Here is a 16,124-nt window from a genome sequence, read left to right as displayed (position 1 = left end):
ATTACATCTTTTAAGACATGTTGAGGCTACAAGCTTTTAGCCAGATCTTAATCCTTTAATGCTTGCTTTATGTTGATTTTTTTGTAATAGACAGTCCTTCTGGCAAAAGGCCAAACCTGAACTGTTAAAGGAATATGAAAAATCCTGTTACACAGGTTTCACAGAATTTCAGGCTTCAGCTCTTAATATATTGCTCTTTCCAAGTTCATTTCCTTAGGGGAAGTTTCTAGTGTCTTTACCAGTAGAAAATGCCTGTTTCTAAAGATGTGCAATGGATTTGATTCTCCGCAATCATAACTGAACAAGATCATTCCTACAGGGTATCTTGGGGCAGGAGCCCTGACTAACATCAGAAAGTTCAACTAATATTAATAATCTTATTGCAGGTATTACTATCTTACTGTAGTCATATGAAAGTAAGGCAATGAGTTTGCATAAAACAGTACCAAAGGAGTACACAGGGAAACCTTCTTAATGATTTGCCACTGAACATTCCTATTACAATTACTTGGTGTTGTCCAAAGTTTCTTTTACTCCTGCTGTGTCTGTAGCTGAACCTCCCAGACCACCTTCACTAGTCCTTTCTTCTCCCAGGTGGCAGCAATAACTTGAGGTGGTGTAAATTCACTTTCTTCTAAGTGGAGATGATTACAACAGGTATAAAACCTGCTGAGCTACTACCTACCCCACCCTCTATTAAGATGAAGCTTGAAGTAAGGGGAGGCACAGCTATGATGCTGTTATCTCATTATCTCCCTTGGCAGTAGATCCTTGGAGGATCTGCCCAGAAGGAAAACTTAGACCAGTATCTTCAAGCTGCTTGTAGCCCTTTCTGCTGGCTACTGCAAGAACTGTGAATGTCAGAGCGGTGATCACGCTAATTGTACAGGAAGAATCTGTGACCTCCTCATCCTCTGTGAGCATCTGTGGTCGAGCTCTAATTTTGTCTGTTGTAATTTAATTTTTTACAGTGTCTCTTTCATCAAAATGAAAGCCGATAGAAGCTGTACTAGAAATTCAGAAATCTGATTATTGTGGCTTATTGGTAAAAATTACAACTTGTCATGCTTGGGTTTAAAGCTTATAGGTTCTGAAAATGTGTTCTAATTGATTTAATTTCCTAATCAATCATAATTGATTGATCTGGAGGACAGTTATTTATGCATTTCAGAAAATGCTTATTTAAATGTAAATGTTTCTGTGCATGAAAGACTAGAAAGCTGTCAAATCCTTCCATTTTGGCTTTACTGAAACAGAAGACTTGGGAACTCCTTCAACACTGGTAAAACTAGGCTAGGACTAGGTGGAACCTGAAAACTATAGGCTGTGTCCTTTTGTGAAGCTAGTGAATTGGTGCTGGTGGATGGTATACGGGGTCCTGTTAACTTGCTTTAAAGAATGAGTGAATAACCCAAACAGAATACTCTTTTTTTTTTTTCAAGAAGGCAGGTTGTCATGTTGGTGTGGTGGCAAAACTAGCTTGGGACCTTGAGCATTGCTATTAGCTATCTAGCAATGTTTGTTGGTTTGGGCACTATGCCATGCTGATGCAGCTGTATGACTTTCTATTGTAGGGCTAAATCACTTGTCTCACTAGCTTGGGACTCTTGTATACTTATGCAGTTCAAACAACTCTTAAGGACTATGCAAGGGAAAAAATAGTGTTCAGTTCTTCAGGCCTAGACTAGTGTTACTTCAGTGATTCTTTCACTGTTACCTTTGGTAGTTGTTTCTGTGTGTTGCATAGTTCTGCTGGGATAATCAAAAGGAGACATTACTGATGCGATAAGCGTCTTTTGCTTGAATTAGGAGATTTCAGTAATCTGTATACTTAGATATATCCTGTTCCTATATTTTAAGTATGTTTGGTATGCCTCAAAATTGAGGGGGCAAGAACTAATTAAACGCTAAGATAAAAAGGATGTCTCAGCTTGGATTTAATCTTGTACCAGCTGGAGGGAGGCAAAAATACTCTCCACGCTCCCTCTCCCAGGCAGGCAATTTGGCTCATTTCCACATAGCCTATGTGTGGGGTGGAAGAAGCTCAAAAGTTCACTCAGGACTCAGTAGTGCCCTTGGTCAGAATTGCAGGTAGATGCATGGAAGCCATAAATATTAATTCAATATACTTATGGCATCTTGTTACTGTGCTCTCTACTCCTTGTGTCTCCCACCCAAATTGTGTATGCTGCAATGCACTGACATAACCAAACTTCAGTACCGTCAGCACTTCAGAATCGATATCATTGCAGAAGAGCAAGCTGGATTCCCCTGAGCCTCATGAATCATAACCAAATTGACAGCTTAAGTTCTGATCACACAGTTTGTTGCTGTGGCTGATGGCTGATAATGACAAAGGAAGAGCACAGTTTGATTGGAAGTCACCAAAATGAATGAACCTGCTGCACTGACAGATCAGAAATGTTAATTCTGACCTGAAAAGAGAAGCAGCGTGACTGTGGCTAAGCCTTTTAAATGGAATTTTTTCTCTCATGAATTGCCTTTCACAAACAGTGCATTTGTTTACTTGCTGAGGAGATTTGTAACCTAAATCAATATTACTCTAGTCTTTGCTTGATGCAAGGATGTAAATACTAGTAGCAACAGTGTGAATCACTGGCATGCTCAGACAACATAAATTTATCTAGAGAATCAGTGACCTTCACCATTTCAAACCTAGCCCTATTCAGTTATAAGAGAACAGTGTTTTGACATCTGCATGTCTGCCCATCTGAAATGAGTGATGTGAGCTCCCTATGCCGTCACTAAAGTTTAGTTCCTAGGCTACTATCAAAACCATCACTGATGGGCAATTCATTTGTAGCCTCCGGAGACAGGAACGATTGCAAAGGAGCACAGAGCCCAGCCCCTGCCTAGCTTTTGCAGATGGTCTCTGCGCGCCTCTGGTGAAGAGCTGAGTAACTGGTAAGCAGAGGTGACTGGCAGGATGGTTTTGTTAGCGGGGAAATCCTGTGCTCAACAGTGGGAAGTGGAGGACTTCAGTCAATAGAGCATCACATGGCTAATGTTATTTTGGAATATATGCCACTCAGTCTGTCTAGGTGTTTTTGTCACACTGTCCTGAAAAATGTGTTTCTTGTGCATATTTCCTGTTTTTCATATATACTATCTGTTCAAGGTTAGATAAAATTGTTTCAAAATTAGTTTGTAATTGTTTTTTGTGAATTATTGCAATTAGGCTGCACATTACATCATTCCTTTGTTGGGGAAGGTTCATAAAATTGCAAGAGAAATGTTTCCCCTCTTACAGATTCACACAGAGCTCAGAATTGTATAGGATACAAGAAAAATATTTTGTCTTCACTTTTCTACACAACATTTCTTGAATGATTTCTCCTCGACAGACTTGCTGCGCTGTGATTTGCAGACATGGCAATTGCAAAAGCTCAGCTACATCTCTATCCTAGGGTGTGCAGAAAACTATTTTCTTCGTGCTTACAGCTTGGGTTCAATGGTGATGTTTCCACACACTGTTAATGCTAGCCAGAAGTAAAATTTTGAATGGGAGTGGTGTCCCTGCTACTATCTTCTGTCCCTGAAAGCCCACAAATTGCATTTTCTTTAGAAAGAAATGGACACAGAAATGCAACAGCAACAATGGATCAGAAAACTGCAAAGACAGAATTTTATGTCAAAAGAAAAAGGAGTCTTTTTGCCTTAATATTTTACAACTTCATTCTAGAAGAAAAAACAGGACTCTTGTTGGCACAGGTTTCATGCCTGATGCCTTAGAGCTGGATTACTACCAGAAGTTAGACTATAAGGTGTTTTCTTCATATGTCTGCATTTTGCAGTGGGGTTGCTTTCCCTTAGATGAGGTTAGCTTGGTGGAACTAGCTTCATTCAATGTTCAGATGATGCCACAAGCCTAAAGAAATATTTTTGATGAATTGCCTGTGGTTCCTAACCTAAGAACTAATTTTGAGTCTTTCAAGTATTAATACTGACAGCCTTCAGGAATAAATACTAGCATAATTCAGTATGTCATAGATGTAGGTTTAATTACAATATAATACAAAATTATATGATTATCATAAATCAATTATTCTGAAATCTCAACTCTTTGTGAATTCAATACTTAGCCTGGATTCTGTGTTCAGACCTAACTCTTCAGGAAATCTGAGGATAATTTTTAAAAGATTTTGAAAGATATTGAAGTGTTTGCCTTCAGCCCTATGCAGTGACATCAACAGAGTTCTTTAGGCAGCAGGGCTAAATCCAAGCCCTAAACAAATACCAGTTGTTTAGGGCTTGGATTTAACCATGTTGTCTTGATCCAGTTTGTCATTTGGACTTGAGATTGTGAGGTCCAAATACCATGAACTGATTTGTCAGTGGGAGGATTAGCTCCCAGGTTGAATTCATTGGAGAGCTGTGTGAGAAGTCATCTTGATAAAAGCCATAATAATGAATCATATTCTTTTGTGGTAATGTTTTGAATCTTTATTCAGAGAGCCCACCCTGTAGGGGCTTTTTTTTGTAAAGCCTTTTAAATGTTTTTAGCTAATCTTTATTTTTAAAAGAACCCTGCTCTCTATTCTGCTGTGCATATTATGTTTGATCAATGCTTTTTGTGCCTGAAAAGTGGAAAGTGTATTTTTTCTTTGTGATTTTATTATTGTAATCTGCTACACTGTTAGAATTTAATACCAAAGAGTAGCATGTTATAACTTTTTATATTTAAAGTGACACTACTGTTGAGTTTTTTCCAAGTTAATTTTATTGTTGATGAAAAATGTTAGACTGGCAGCACCAGAGATTACAATACAAGCCTTACCCAGTTTACCCCTATTTACTGCTAAGATCCAGATGAATAACTGAAAATGCACACAGCAGGGCTCTAAGCTGCTCTGAACTGAGGCCCATTATTCCCAGTCTGACTGATGGAGAGGTTACAGTGAACAATGGACTGGAAAGGGATTCCCAGAACTAACTCTGCCTAGCATCCATCAAATAATGTTAAACTTAAATGCCCATGTTGTACAAGTGAATGGTAGCTTTTACATTGTTTTGCTATTCTGTTTTTTCCCCTAAAACAATCCCAGTGAAGCCATACTATATGTGCACTTAAGAGGAGGGGTGGTAGACAAATACCAGATTTCTGGTAGATTCCTGAAAGTTCTGATTGGACATCAGAAAGAGAAACTCGGATGTTTATGATTACCTTTGCACTGGTAATAACCTTTTGAAGAATGTTCTGTGACTTCTAGATTCTACATCTGCAGAAAATTTTGAGTCTAGATGTTGTACCTTGAAAACATTGGTCTACCTCAAAGATGAAATAATTAAAGAAATCATTACTTTGATTTGTCCAGCTCAGACAGGTATGGGTAATGCCCATTTGTGGCTCTGCAGTTAAAAGACTCTTCTGATATTGCTAAGGGTAAAAACTGCTTAACACCTAGTATGATGCAAATTAAATTGGAAATTGGGAGAACATGCATGAGGTTAAAAGAAAACTTTGATTTCACCTTTAGATTCAAACTTAAGTAATTGAGCTGCTTTATTCCTAAATGCAAGTCTAACATCTCTATTCTAGCTAATGTTTAGCCAAACTGTTTATGGGAATTTTTCATATGTGTGTCTAACCACCCTGTTAAATTGATCCCTCACCTCTGGTAATTTTTGTTGTCCCTCATGAAACATTTGTCAACAACTTTTCAGTGCAGGAATTCCCAGAAGCTAATGAGATATTCAATGCACACCCCTGTTCAGTGGCATAATGTCTCCAGTTATGCAAACCAGTAGTGCTCAGTTGATGACTCTAATTAGCTGTTAAACAGTTCTCTTCAGTTCTTTTTCTAATCTTCTTGCTGTGCTCCTGCTGTTTCTTATACCCTCAATTTTCACAAGAAATGCACTGTTATCCACTTATTTCTGCATTACTGTATACAGTCCTTAATCAAGTTGACATTGTGCACCAAAATTCCATCCTTTTTAGTTGAACAAAATCAAACATTAACCATTTGCTGAAGGTTGTTTCCACCCACCCAGACAAAGTCTAGTGGTTTCATGGTGCCATTTAATATAACAAATCAAGAATATAACAACTGGGTAATTGGGAGCAAGCTTCTAAATTCTTCTGTTACTCGTTAGCAGTTCTTGCTCCAGTTTAAGTCAGTGAAAGGTTTTCTTTTTGGTATGAACAGAATGAGTCCTTTTGATACAAGATAAGAGATGTTGTCCTGGTGCCTGAATGCATTTCTCTCTCAGATCAAACAAGTAGAAACTGTGCAATGGGAAACTACTACACAAAATAAGGCACTTTACAATAGTGTAAATCCCAGAGGAAACATAGTGCAAGTTCTTTCAACAGTTCTCTTTAAGAAAAGCTCAGAGTGAACATTTACTGTTCTAATGGTTTAATTAAGGTGAAAGATTAGCATGGCTTGTAGAATGTTTTTTGGTGCTTTTTAGAAAGAACAGTGAGCTAGTAAAATCATTAATCTGCTTAGTGTGAATAGATGTTAAAATCAGACTGCATAGTGCCTAGTGTTGGCAAAGTGAATTATTTGTGGCAAGCTTTTTCTTCTGAATGTCACTTGGCTCTATATACAACTAAATTCTGCAAGAATCTTTTCCTTCATCTGATAAAATGCTCTGCCACGGCTGTTCAATCAGGGATTCACACTGCAAGCCAGAAAAGCACATCAGCACATTTAGAGATACGATTTTCTTTGTGGCCATCAATTGAACCAGCTATGTACACATGTAAAATTAAGCTCCTGCACTTCTAGATCGAAGCATTAACAACATGCAGAAAAGACTCTGCTCCATGACTATGCTTTTATTAACAGACAGTAACTTAGTCCAGGCCTCTGACCACCCAGGTATTCCCCCCTTCCCACAGAGCAAGTCCAAACATACTGTACATACTGAAGAGGAGTCCCTTTATTTCCTAATTCTGCATATGAAGGACTTTTTTTTATATGCATGGGTGACAGAATTTGGAATCCTTATAGTTTTAATTTAAAAAAAAAAAAAAAAAATAGGTGGAAGTTGTCTGGATTTCTGATGTTCTGCTGCCTCTAGAGAATCCAGTGAGGAAAGCAAGGTGCTTTCTCAACTCCTAGAGAAATTTGGCCACTGGAGAACAGGATGCTCAACCTCAGCATGGGGGCATCAAAAGCATCCAGCATAAAGAGAGAATGCCTTAAAATTGCCTGCCCTTGAGCAGCTGACAGCACAGTTGAGAAAAAGCCAGGGATAGAGCTGCTGTTTGCCCTTGCTTTCTTCTGCATTCAATACAGCTGAGAGCAGGTGCTGGGACAGATCCTGAATTCCTTTTGCTACACGCTCCAGAGATGCTGACCCAGGATTTTAAGTGTCTGCATTTTGGATTTAAGAGATTAGAGATGCAGGCTGGTGTGATAATATAAATCCGTGTGAGGATCTGTTTGAAAACATGACTAAGCCCAAAGCAGTAAAGAGCCAAAACATTTTATCTGAGGTATTTCTTTTCTTGCAAAGAATCTTATGGTATCTGCACCTGATAAGGAAGAGATGCTTTGGATTCAAATGTACTAAGACTTGGAATGAGGGACTATGGTGACCTGCTTGAAGCTCTTAGCTCTTTCTTCTTGACCCATAACTCAAACCTTTCCAATCTTTTCATAGATGATAATTCCAGCAAAGTTGCTAGAAGTTACACCTAAGTAAAAAGTAAGCAGTTGTTTGTGGGTCTACACCAAGATCTCTCCAATCTTCTCCAGCATTCTTCAGTTCTGTATGCAGATTAACTGAGTTTTCTAAAGGAATAATTGCCTTATGTTAAATGTGTTTATAAGTCCCGATTTCAGGTTTCTTCACAGGAACTAATTTTTAACCTGTCAAAGATAATAAATATATAGAGCTGTTCTTTAATGAACACCTGGCACATGTCTGGTGAAAGATGATGTATCAAAAATAGCTATTAATTGATTTTTCAATTAAACGAAACAAAACAAGGCACTCTCCTGGAGTAGTATGATATTTCACAAGATATGCTTCTAAGTAAATGGTTATACAGAATACATTATAAATCCTGTTGACAGACCCAACTTTCCGTCTTCCACACAAAATAGTTCATTGCATTCTTTCTGTGCAAGTTACCATTTGACAAAAAAGCAGGAGAAGACTTCAAAAAAAAAAAAAAAAAAAAAAAAAAAAAAAACCTCTGCTCTTTTGTCTTGCAGAATAAATTCTACTCTTAAGACTTAAAGGGATTGTGTCATTCTTAAGCATTTTGTCACCTTTAACACATCCTAAAAGCATTTCTCTGTATTTCTCTTATTTCCTCTAATTAGGAAAATGTTTCCGCTGAGGATGAGAGAGTACACAAATGGTGCCAAGCAACTGAATGCATGCAGAAGTGGTCAAAACAGCGAGTAATAGGAAGTGTCTGCATCTCCTTACAAGATTTTGCTGCAAGGTAGTGTTCTTTAAATTCTCCTGGCACTTAAAATGTCAATTTGTTATAACAAGTTTTTTATAATATGAAATCATTCAATTGTTCCTGAGATTTACTGGGAAAGCTTTAGGCTGCAGCTAATGAATTGCTTCTGGCCCCAAAATCACGTTTTAAATTAGTTGACTGAACTAAGATATTCACACTCTCTCTGATTTTATGTTGCATTTTTACTGCAAGAAACAAAATGTTCTCTTGAGTCTGACAATACCTTCAAACCCTGCTGCTTGCTGTCACCAAGCTTTGCTGTGAAGAGGTCGATTATGTCCCTCTTCAGGCCAGTTCGATGCCTACAGACTTCTGTATTTTTGTACATGAGAAACAATGTGCAGGCATTCCCTGGACAGCTCCCTATCCCACCCCGTGCCCTTTGAAAGGGTTTGAAGTGGCTTCAGTGCCATGGCAGGGAGGTAGTGTTCATGCACAGTGAAAAGCATGAAATTCTAAGCTGTGGATACCAGCACAAGGGGCAGTCTTGTCTAGCTTTACCAGTCACCTAACTGTTTTCTTTAGCTTACAAGTGAACTACAAAGTACTTTTTGCTAATTATAATCTCCCTCAGGCACAGAGCCTAAAAGTTGTCACATCAAGCATATCATTCTGTCTCAGGACCTTTGGAGAGGCATAGGAGAGGAAACAGGATTTCAGTGATGTAATTTGTTGCCACAGTAGATGGTGGGAGTAAAGTCAGAGGCCTGGGTAAAACTGCACAATTAGGTCTGAGTCATGGGCAGTGTATGTGTTTATATGCATTGCACAGTCCATGGGCATTGTAGATGTGGTATTTCAAATATCCTATTCAGATTCTCTAATTAGCCATGTTCATAACAAAACTCTAATAGCTGTTTTTCCTCTTTCATATTCTCTCAAGAGTATGAACAATTATAGTGACACTATGAAAGAATGTTGCTTTTTTGCATACTTTGGTCAAAGTCATAAACCAAATCAATTATTCTAAACTGTTCTGAGCATAACTTAATTTTATTACCCACTTGTCAAGTACATCAATCAGATGTGATTTTTTTGGAACCTATTTTCCTTTCTGGTGAGTGGTTTTGCAATTACCCTTACTTTAAAGAATACATTTCTGTACTGAAGAATGGTTATATGTGTTTGGGGCTAATGCTTTTCCGTCAGCAAAGAGAAACTATCTCATTTTGGCCTGTTATTCAAATTCAACATGCAAATTCCTTGGTTTTGAGCACATTGTATATAAAAGGACACGTAGTAATTTACTGTACAAAGGGTTTATGCAAAGCTAGGCTGGATTTTTTATTTTAACGCTCAGGAGGGCAGATGTTTCAAAAGTGGAAAACTACAGTGGGCATTGCATTATTTCTATATGAAACAAATACACTTGAAATATGTCCATTGAGCAAGACGTCTACATATATGAAAACCATCAATAAATCATGTTTTTCTCTCAACTATGCTAGTTACCAAAACTCTACTAATTATCCAACAGTTTGTATATCAGAAAACAAATCCATCGCTACTCTTATGGGTGCATGACTTACAAAGTTTGTGTTGAGACGACACTTTTAATTCTAGGTCTTTCAGATCACCATCTAATTCAAGTCAGTGGCAGTTGTGAACTACTTCCATCTAATAAAGTTTGAGAACTGAGTAATGGTTCTATTTCCTTGTTTCTCCTCTCTTAGGATTTAATAGGCAAGCTTTTACAACCAATTGTTACAATTGGCAGAAAAGACAAGGTTTTGACTGCCATAGACTTAAGGAGTTTACTGTAAATCTGGACATATTGCCTAAAAGAAAATAGGGTATGTTAAGGAAAAATGGTGAGGTACCTCAGTTCTGGCTAAATAAAAACGACCTGCTTTTCCATGAATGTTCTCTAATTGCATCTTTACAGATTAGTGTGAAAGCTGCAGTCATACAGAGTGCGAATGGGTCAGGTAAATCACACAGCTGTGTTGCTGATGATTGGAGTGAGCAAAACAGTGCTGTGCTCCTGCCATTGCTGCAGCACCTCTGGGTGCCACTTGGAAGAGGGAACACACTGCAGCTGTGAGGAGCAGATAGTCTGGCATTTGGCATTGGCCTGACAGTTGACAGTATCTGTAATACTACACAAAGCCTCCTTTTTTCACAAGCAGTTCCAGATCTGTCTGGAGGAGCTGAGTTAGATTAGCATGCAAAAAAACCCATGCTGCAGTTGAAAGTATGCTTTTGGTGCTGAGGCAGAATCAGCTCTGCCAGACTTGGTGAGAGTGCAGTGTGCTGAGTGCTGGGCAGCAGGCAAAGGGTGCCAGGCACCAAAACTGCTTGATGTAGAAGTTGGGGATTTGCGTTCTGTCAGATTCTCAGCAGGCTTTTGCTTTTTGTGTTTTGCTCTTCAACTCTGAGAGTTTATCTCAATGTAGTTTGTGGTCTGCCTGAAGTCTAGAGTCAGGACTGAAAGGACTACTGAAGGACTTCATTTCCCTATAAAAGTTTGTTCATGGGTATAGGAGTAGTGGAGTCTGAACCTGTTGTCAGTCTGTTCGTAATCTAGCCTAAATAAATCAGAACCAAAAGTTAATCTTGACTGCTCAGCAGGCTGGAAGGTGATTTTGGTGATCTAGTGGTTGCCTAATAGTTGTGTCCATCAGTGTGCTAGTGGTATGTGATATTCCTGACAGTAACGAAGGCAAGAACTGGATTGACTTTGTTTAGGTTTTTCTGCTGTACAATCAGTGCTTGCCTGCCTTATTCCTGAAAATCACTCATGGATTGCATCTCTGAACTGAATGAAAAGAGCTGTCAAAGAACAAGCATGCTTGGGTGAAGGCAGGGAATGGGGATTATGCTGGTGCTGCCCATGGTATTGTTGAAAAATCCTCCTGCTTCCAGTTACAAATAAACATCTCTAATATCAAGTGGTTACGGTTATATTCTATGTAGTTACAGAAGAGGCATCAGAACCAAAATGATAACCCAGGGGAAAAAATGATCCTTTTGTGTTACCAAAGGATAAATTAGGTTGTTAATCAGATACAGATACTTTTAGTTGAACAAGAAAAAATTGTCATTGTGTGCTTACTGCCCTCTGTAAAGCTTTATGTTTGCATTGGATAATGCCTCATATCTTTCTCTGTTCGGTACATACTGGCATTCCATGTTAGATGAAATGCATCTATTTGAACTTCCAAGGTGTCAAGTACTAAGTGAAAAATACAAATTCCTTATCCCCACCTGTTCCTGTTGCCTTAACTTTTTTTGCTAAAATCTTTTCCTCCTGTCTCTAATTCATAGACTGTAGTATAAAAGGTTCCTGCTAAATTCATCAGCTTTGAGTTATCTGTGCTCTTGGTAGTGTTTGCACAGTTCAACTTTACTGATATCCACCTTCATGTATACAGATCTAAAGGATCTGAAAGCACTTTACAGCCTACCAGCTAAATCCTAGATGATAGAAATCTTTCATCCTGGGAAAGCCTCCCTTCATTTGATTTGTATCCTTGCACATGACCCAGAGAGGAAGCTGCTGCTATCAGTTGGTGGGCAAGGGTGGGTGGGCATGAAATCCATGAGCTTTCTGTTCCCATCCATTGTCACTTGCAGAGCTGCCTCTTCACAGCAAAAAAAAATAGTAACTGTCCTGTGAATGCAGTTAACTGCTGTCATTCTCAGAGCCTTCCTCATACATAAGCCATATGGCTCATCCACTGCATCTTGCTTTCCCCTTCCCTCCTTTCATTCCACAAAAATAAATTTTTCAGCCCTTTTTGTACTAGCATGATTTTATGTCTGCTTCTTGTGCTGTGGAGATACCAGGCAGAAAGGAGGTAGAAAATGCCAGGGATTTTTAAAGCCAAGAGCTGAGAGAATATCTTCCTACCAGTATATGTAATTGTCTGCACATCACTGATGCTGAAGTTTGCACGTGGCAGTGATGGAGCATAGGTTCCGCATGATACATCTCAAACCTTGGATGATACAAAACGAGTGCAAAAATATTTTACAGTAAGTAGCTATACACATGTAATGCAGGCAGAAATTGATTTTAAAGCAGCTCCAATTTAACAGGGGTAAATTAATTCCATTGTATTACATGTCCATGTACTTTGAAAAAGAAACACAATTTTACATTTACCTTGTAAATTTTATTTTGTATTTACGTAGAAGAACTTTGAAATACTGAATGTCTTCAGAGTAACAAAACAGATAAAACCTCATTTTCTATGATTTTATCTAGCAAAAGCCCCTCCTAAACAATAATTGGAGCCAGCTGGAGACAGGGGCAGTGAATGACCCTTGTCTACTCATCTGAATATGATATTTCAGCTGTGTTTTAATTTGCACCCCAAATCTGGGCAAGCCATTTTCTCTTTCTATCCTCCCTAAGTAGAGGGCTAAAGTTTGCTTCCAAGGAGATCTTGGAAATGAAAACACTTTCAGAGTCTGAAGTATGTGGAATTACAAGGCTAGGTTTTACTTCTCATTTTACAAACAATGCATGCAGAAACTTTACTGAGCCAAACTAAACCTGACTAAGCTATTCATAGATGCTGTCACAAATCTGAACATGAACTTTGAGAGAGAACATCGCTGGTGCCTTGTAAAGCTGTCCAAATAAGCCATTTGATAAGTGGTGATCCTTCAGAGAACCACGAACATATATAAATGGTGCTGTGGTCTATTTACTCTTGGTATTGTGTAGTTACAGTGACATTTCTCTTATGATTCAAGTAACCATTGTTAAATCAGTGAATTAATAGAAAGAACAGCTGTGCTACATTGCTAACAGATATTGACAGTCTTGCTGACAGTCATCTGTCAGGTTTTGATATTAATACCAAAAAACGAGCCTTGGAATCACATTAGTTATTGCTCCTTGGAAGTGCTCTTTTATGACTTGGTGTGCCAACAAGGCAGGGATAGCAAGGGGGAAGGGAACAGGAGCAGCTGAACTGGAAAGCTGAGCCAAGGAGATGCTGGAGGAGAGAAAGAGAGAAAAGATCTTTGTGGAGAGCTTTGGCTGTATTATTGCATCTTACCTTGCTGTAAGATGGATCTGATTTGTTAAAGGGTGCTGCTATTAGCTCACATCAATAATCTGTAAGTTTGTTTTTTTTTTTTAAAAAAAAAAAAAAAAAGGCAAGTAGGGCTGTCTTCAAAGAAGTTTGAGGGGCAGAGTGGAGCAGGGGTTCTGGGAACAGGATGATCCCATTCTTTAAGGCCTCTAGTGCTGAGGACCTACAGGAGAAGCCTGTGAGATGGTTACAGAATGAGGGGAGAAAGTAGCAAGTTCTAGCTGAGGAGGTAGCCAGTAAATTTGGGATATTTTGTTTCAATAGACTATCTGGTTTGTGTTATAGGAGGAGGAAATTCCTGCAAACTCAGCATTTGCTTTCCTCCTTTGCCAGGAAGCAAGAGGCAGGCATGTGTTGCTGGGCTCTAAGCCTAATTGAGAAAGTGCTACCTACAAGGTCTATTTTCTGTTCCTTACTTCCTTGTAAATACATTTTCTCAAATGAATCATATTTCTCCTCTACTATATGACAAATCTCATTCCTCTTCATTTTACTCTTATTTTTCTCCTGGGCCTAAGTCAGCCCTACATCTTTGGTGTCTTGTCAATTCTATTTTTCCCAATTTAAAGAGACTTTCATAAACTTATTTTCCTGCATGTGTGTGTGAAATCCCACTTTTAAAGCTAACTTGTTCTGCAGTGGCATGGTAGAGAAAGATGTAAGAAATTTGTTGCACTAGCTGCAGTGGCCTGAAGCCTGCTAATGAGTGCTGTTAGTATTATGTAATTGGTGCTTCTCTACTGGGGAAAAATAGCTTCGGTCCTGCCCAGGAAACTTGTGCTGTATTCCACCAGTAATTTGAGTATGTTGTAGTCTAGGAACAGCAGGTATCTAAGTTGCATTATCAGCATAATGCTAGGACATTCTCCTACCCAGATTGGACCCGTCTGCAGGGTTGCACAGATTAAAGTCCAGCCCTGTTTAATGGAGAGAGAACTACTTATTTTCACTAGGAAATAAAAATGTGAAAATGATTGTCTAATGACTAGGATTTAAAGTGTGACATAGGCCTGATTTGTGTCTCACCAGGAGGAAGACTAGCATCAATTCTCTTAGTAGCTTTTCTCCAGGCATCGACTAGAGCAAGGCTGTAACAATCAGGAGTACAGAATGAAAACTGTGGGTTTGCAGTCTAATAGTAACCCCATCAAATAATTTAAGCTGCAGAGGTGAAAGCAGTCAGGTATTATTTTTACCTAGAAGAAATGTGTTTTGGCTTATAACCTTCAGAAGGACTGGAAAACATTAAGAAAAAAAAAATGAGAAATATATTCTCTGCTTATCTTTACCTGTCTGCAGTTACTATTTCTCAAAACTGGTGTGCAATGTACATATCAGACAATAATACTTGAGTGCTGGCACAGCTAGAAAAAAAATCAGATCCATGATTTATGTATGCCATCTTCTAAGACTTCATTTGCCAACCAGCCCAGAACTGAGCAACTAAGCCAGTACCTGAAAACAAATAGTCTATAAAATATCACATGTTGTTCCTGATAACCTTAGTATGACTTGGAAAGTCTCAAGAATTGAGAACTATATTATTAAATGAAAATCATCGACCTTTGACCTTGATGTAACATTAATGGTTTTGGCCTTCGTTGCCTTCTGACTGCTAGAAGAGTCTGCAGTTAAACCAATATGAACTGGTGAAAAAGTTGAGACTTCTGCCTGCTTCTGTGTAAAAGACAAAGCAACTGAGAGCACCTGCTAAAATGCAGTTTCCAGATTCACAAAGCACACCTGTTGTCAAAAGAAGAAGAGACAGAAGAAAGTTTTCTGGTTTTTAAATTATTTAATTATTTTACTAGACACTTGTTTGTTTTAATTTTCTATTCAGGGAGTTATTGAGTACTTGCATTAAGAGCAGACAGAGCATGTTTAAAGCCTTGGACTGAAACTCTTCCTGCACAAACAATAGAAAACAAATCACCTGAAAGTCACTTCTGCAATGCTAACAAAAAAAAAAAAAAAAAGCTCTCAGTAAAATCACAGGTACTACCTAGAAAACTGTTGTGCAGATACATCATCAAGAACTTTACTGTATACATATGTACTGCAATTATATGCTAGGTAGACCATTCGAGTAGCATACCCCTTCTGTCCCTCTCTCCACTCCACCCCTGAAAAAAAATAACATGTATACGTATATATAAGATCTGTTTTTACTGGAAAAGCTTATTCTGAGTCTAAGAAGTAAAATTCTACCACTGTCACTGAGGCTAAATTCAAAAGCTTGTCTATAATATTAAATCAATAATTAATATCAAACCAATATTTGACAAAATAGCTTCAGGCAGTCCAGGCTGTGGTACACATTTGTACCAAGGAAGGGCAGTGACACTTTCACTAAGTGAAAACAGTGTCCTTTTGCTGATAAACATCTGTTCATAGGAGTAATTGTGTAATGCAGCTTTGTCATGGAAGCATACAACTATGTAGAGATTGTGTGTGACTTAAAGCTGAGACCATCATTCACAAAACTAAATGATAGTTTTTGTTGTTCACCTTAAAATATACATCTGGGTAATGTGGAATACAAAGCAAGTGAAAAGGTATTGATGTTATCTTTAAAAGCAGAACAAGTTCTTGCAAGTCAAGAAATACAAAAACAGTACTGA

At 38.3% G+C, this 16,124-nt stretch overlaps 1 protein-coding gene across 4 annotated transcripts in view; it reads left to right on the top strand.

Moving 5' to 3' along the window:
* Positions 1 to 16,124, top strand: part of TRAF6 (TNF receptor associated factor 6) — a 354,850-nt gene that overhangs the window by 192,051 nt on the left and 146,675 nt on the right. For all 4 annotated transcript variants that reach the window (XR_004253308.1, XM_032188211.1, XM_032188214.1 and 1 more), the window contains one exon: positions 8,307 to 8,431. The gene's annotated coding sequence lies outside the window, so the exon portion shown is untranslated. The remainder of the gene's footprint in view (positions 1 to 8,306; positions 8,432 to 16,124) is intronic.

This window comes from Aythya fuligula, chromosome 5 (genome assembly GCF_009819795.1).
Source record: "Aythya fuligula isolate bAytFul2 chromosome 5, bAytFul2.pri, whole genome shotgun sequence".
NCBI lineage: Eukaryota > Metazoa > Chordata > Aves > Anseriformes > Anatidae > Aythya > Aythya fuligula.
The sequence above is the reverse complement of the archived record's forward strand: the minus strand, read 5'-3'. Positions and strand labels throughout refer to the sequence as shown.